Source organism: Orcinus orca, chromosome 8 (assembly GCF_937001465.1).
Source record: "Orcinus orca chromosome 8, mOrcOrc1.1, whole genome shotgun sequence".
NCBI lineage: Eukaryota > Metazoa > Chordata > Mammalia > Artiodactyla > Delphinidae > Orcinus > Orcinus orca.
In genome coordinates, this window is record NC_064566.1 from 95,074,669 (window position 1) to 95,080,324 (window position 5,656).

Below are 5,656 nucleotides of genomic sequence, written 5' to 3' on the forward strand. Positions count from 1 at the left end.
CTCTCACTGGGATTGCTGAAATGCCCTCTTAAATGGCCTCCTGCTGCCAAGCTTGCCTGTCTACAGTCTATTTACATCAGTCAGAGTGATTGTATCAAAGTGTAAGTCATAACCATGTCACTCCTCTGCTCAGAACCCTCAATGGCTCCCGCCTCACTCAGATTTGAAGCTGAAGTCCTTACTGTGGGCCAGAAGGCCCACCCAACAAGATCTGGCTTTCCATTATATCTCCGACTTCATCCCCCTCTACCCTTCTCCTTTCTCACCCTGCCCCACTGGCCCCCTTGCTGTTTCTCAAACTCACCAGGCAACTCCTGCCTTAGCACTGACTGGTTCCGCAGTTTGGAATATTCTACCCCAAGATCTTCCCAGGGCTGGCTCCCTCACCTCATTCAGTATTTTCAGTGTGGGCTTCCCCAAACATCCTAATTATAATTGCAAGAAACCTTCCTCCAAATACTCTTTTCTCCTACCCTGCTTTTTTATCCAAAAATTTCAACTTCTAATATTCCACATGATTTACTGGATTATTATGTTTATTGTTTTACCTTGCTAAAATAAATGCAAGCCCCACAAAGGCAGAAATGTTTAAAAATCTATTTTGTTCACTGATACTATCCCAAGCTCCAAGCACATAATCACTCAATACAGATATGATGAATAAATTAATTTATCCATTAATGAATCTATACCTTTATAAATGCTGTTCTCTCGGCCTTTACCCTGTCTCTTTCTACCTGTACATCTCTGTTCCACTTTGCGAAGTCTTTTCTGATTTTCCCAAACTGCTTCCCTTTCCCCTCCTGTTGGGCCTCTTCTAGCACACATCACTGTACCCTAATGACACATTTACATTTGTTTATTCCCCTTGCTAAGCTTTTTAAGGAAGGTACAGTATCTAATTCACCTTTGTAATCCTAGCCTATCCCATTATCTATCTGACTTGTCTATAGTAGGTTTTCAAACAGTAAAACAGCCAACTCTAGCTTACCGTGTTTGGTGCTAGGTTGATAAAACAGAGTTTAGTGGCAGTTTGCCACAGAGGGAGATGCAGGCCTAGGGGACTCATTTCCTGAAGGCCTGCAGTCTGAGACTGCTACAAAGCTGATGCCAGCTGAGTCACTCCTGCATCTCAACCTCTAACTCTGAAACTCAGAGATCTCGATCCCTGATTATCAGCCCTTCTCTACTAAGCAAGGTTAGTGCAGTGCTACCTTCACATAAGGCCTAGGAGGGAAGAATGAGAGGGTGGGCAGCAGAAGATCCTTGACAGAAGACCTAGCCTGAAATCTGAAAATCCCAGAAATCCCTTAGGAACTGATCATCTTAGCTTCCTCTTTCTTTGCCACACCTGCCTTTCAGGAATTATACCCTTCAGAGAGATGAAAGAAGCACATCATATATAAGTTTATAGCACCACGCTATTCCTCATAGGATTTACACATGCAGCCTATGGGTGGATATTTTTTTAACATTTTTATTGGAGTATAATTGCTTTACAATGGTGTGTTAGTTTCTGCTTTATAACAAAGTGAATCAGCTATACATTTACATATATCCCCATATCTCCTCCCTCTTGTGTCTCCCTCCCACCCTCCCTATCCCACCACTCTAGGTGGTCACAAAGCACCGAGCTGATCACCCTATGCTATGCTTCCCACTAGCTAGCTATTTTACATTTGGTAGTATATATAAGTCCATGCCACTCTTTCACTTCGTCCCAGCTTACCCTTCCCCCTCACCGTGTCCTCAAGTCCCTTCTCTACATCTGCGTCTGCGTCTTTATTCCTGTCCTACCCCTAGGTTCTTCAGAACCATTTTTTTTTTTAGATTCCACATATATGTGTTAGCATACAGCATTTGTTTTTCTCTTTCTGATTTACTTCACTTTGACTCTAGGTCCACCCACCTCACTACAAATAACTTAATTTCGTTTCTTTTTATGACTGAGTAATATTCCATTGTATATGTGTGCCACATCTTCTTTATCCATTCATCTGTCGATGAACACTTAGGTTGCTTCCATGTCCTGGCTATTGTAAATAGATATGAATTTATATAAGAATTATATAAATTTTTTATAAGAATTATAAAAAGAATTCTTATAAGAATTATATGAATTTTTATAAGAATTTTTTTATAAGAATTATATGTTGTACTTCTTGCACAAAGTAAAAAAGGTTATCTTTAGAGCCTCGAAGTTTTAACGCATTCCAGTGTTGTCAAATCCAAAAGCAATTCAAACACTGTTGTGTGGTTTTGAATTATAGACTACTTGTTAAAATAGCTATTGTTTCCCCTAAGGATTGCCTGCATTTTTACCTTGATGTCATCTCACTTTGGGTCTCAAGAGTTTAGGGAAGTTAATAGAACAAGTGAATAACTATAGTTCTGAGATAACAGTGAATTCTAACATGATGGTAGAAAAGTGATTACCACTTTTTTTTAAAGTGATTACCACTTTTGATGACCTTCAGGTGGAGTAATGGAAAGAAAACCATGTAAGCCCAGGATTGTTGTTTTGGGGAGTTTTTTTAAAGTAATGTGAGCCAAATAAATATTGTCAGGAGTGATATTTTGATCATCATTACTTTGCTTTGTTTGTTTTTTAATATTTAGTTAGTTAGTTGCACTGGGTCTTAGCTGCAGCACGTGGGCTCCTTAGTTGTGGCATGCAAGCTCTTAGTTGCAGCATACACGTGGGATCTAGTTCCCCGACCAGGGATTGAACCCGGGCCCTCTGCATTGCCAGTGTTGAGTCTTATCCACTGCGCCACCAGGGAAGTCCCTGCTTTACTTTGAATTCTGTTATGGTTTCATCTGCCTTGAATATTGAGAGCAGAAGAATGCTTTATTATGTGATACCCACGTTACTGCTACATTAGGGAAACTGATTTCCACTTCTGTGCAGGCTCCAAATTTCACCCCCACTGCACTAAGGGTAAACACTGAAGCCAAATGGCCCTGGATTTGAGACCCTTGAGTTTGTTTGCTCTACCTTCACCGTCTGACACCACCACCCCCCCACCGCCTGCCACCGCGAGCCACCCATCCCAGAAGAAGGCTGCCTCTAAACACTGAGTAGCAAGCCTCTCAAAGTTGTCTGTGGAAAGGCCCACCTAAAGAACACATCAGCAACGAAACCCTTTTTCTTTTTTCTCCTAAAATGGTATCCGTAGCTGCATGTTTTCCTTATTGCCAGTCTCAGCTAAGGCAAAGGCCTGGTGCAGGTTAGCAGAAGCCACTCCGCTTAGACGTTTTGAAACAAAATGTTACTCTCCTCACTGTTCAGTGCAGAATGAAATGATGTGGAACCATTCGCGGTGAGGTGAGTGAGTCAGGGTTGAAGGACTGGAATGCAGGACTTGATTCCTGGTTTCCTAACTCTAACTACATCCTCTATATGCTTGGATCATTGCACCGTTAGGGGCAGGAATGGGGAAGGGGGATGGTTTGCTTTTTATGTGTTTATTCAGAAACTTACATCTGAACTGTAACCTAACCCACATGTAAGACACTTCATTTCAACTCTAGCAGGAGCAAGTGATGATTCATAACGTATTCTTTGTGTCTGAGTCCCATGATTTTTCCTGGGTCTTAAGCAATAGGATTGTCTAGATGTTAATAGAGAGGACTCAGAACAGAGAAGAGAATGCGGCTGAAAAGGCTAAACCCTAATCCTAATTATCTTAAAAGTCAAGTTAACCAGTGATCCTTTAACAACCTAGTCTCTACCCATAATGTTTCAAAATAAATTCTCAGTTTTTAAACTTGGTATCAGAAGCTCATGTAACTTCACCTGTTAGAGACATTAATAAGCGTAGCTTTTAAAACAGGTTTACTTTTTTTTTTTTTTTTTTTTTTTTGCGGTACGCAGGCCTCTCACTGTTGTGGCCTCTCCCGTTGCGGAGCACAGGCTCCGGACGCACAGGCTCAGCGGCCATGGCTCACGGGCCCAGCCGCTCTGCGGCATGTGGGATCTTCCCGGACCGGGGCACGAACCCGTGCCCCCTGCATCGGCAGGCGGACTCTCAACCACTGCGCCACCAGGGAAGCCCTAGGCTTACATTTTTGTATCAGATTATGAGGTCTGCCTTGTGCAATGATGGCCATGCTCTCATGGTTTTGTTTGTTTGGTTTTTTACTTCAGTTATCTTCCAAAAGATATACAGTATTTTTTTTTTTTAAGATGTTGGGGGCAGGAGTTTATTAATTTATTTATTTTTACTGTGTTGCGTCTTCGTTTCTGTGCGACGGCTTTCTCTCGTTGTGGCAAGCGGGAGCCACTCTTCATCGCGGTGCGCGGGCCTCTCACTATGGCGGCCTCTCTTGTTGCGGAGCACAGGCTCCAGACGCGCAGGCTCAGTAGTTGTGGCTCACAGGCCTAGTTGCTCCGCGGCATGTGTGATCCTCCCAGACCAGGGCTCGAACCCGTGTCCCCTGCATCGGCAGGCAGATTCTCAACCACTGCGCCACCAGGGAAGCCCCTACAGTGAGTTTTTTTAAGTCTAGGAATAAACTAAACACAATGCATGCGTTGTATTATAGATTCAAAAACATGTCAAAACAAGCTTATTCATCTAGCCTTGAAAAAGATAACCTTTAGGAAAACTTCCAGGCCAGTCATGATTGCTGGAGAGAAAATAACCAAATGCTTATTACTCAAAAGGCTTCTTCAAGTGACCATAAAGTCTAGTCTTTCAATGCTAACATCTTCACTTGTGGAAATTCATCTCAGAATCAGGAATTGGTAGCTTCCAGTTCCTCTGAGAATATTCCTCAATCAACAAGTTGTCCATCTAGCTAAGGGACAGCTTCCTGGAATTAAGACTGAAGAACCTAGGTTATAATTAACTCAGACTTCCTCCTCCTCTTGTACCTTGGCCATGACCTTAATCCTCACCTAGAGTTTCCACCCCATCTATGGATAAAAATTTGTTCTAATTTAGACCAACTGAACTCTAGTCTTGTTAGCCTAAGGTGAGTTAGCATTGGTGGCTGAAAGGAATCCTAAACCAATTTCAGACCATTTAGTTAGACTTTAAGCATGACTCAAAAAAATCTAGACATATCGGTGGGAGGATAACATTGCTCAGTATTACCCTTTTTCTGTCTGTAGTTAAAAAAATTATTTTTATTTGGTAATGTTAGGTCTAGTGAATTTTTTCAAAGTAATTTGGAGGCAAACAAAATGTTTCCAGTTCTAGGAACTGCAGCATTGACAATACACAGAAGTAATTAAAAGGAGTGTTAAAATGGGAAGGGCTTTGGAATTTAGCAGCTTTCAGCGACATGGATTTAAAGTCATATTTAAGTGAGAATCAGTAGGTCCATTGACTTATCTAAAGATCCCAAAGCCTCATATTATATGATCTCCTTGGCTCTTAAAGTTTCACAAGAGATAAGGTTTATGGGATAAAGAATATAGAATCAAGTGTTTGGCAGGCATGGAATTTGAGATTCAAAGAAGCCATTATACACCTTCGTTCACATGACAGTCTTTGAGAAAAGAGGAGTGCCTTACCTATTACATTAAGGAAAAATAGAAACTATCTAGCAAGGACTCCTTCAATTTCCTCCCCGACCTCAAACTGATCTATTTCTTCCCTCCTTTCTCCTGTCCTAGAGGAAAACATTTAGAACACTCTTTCCGAAA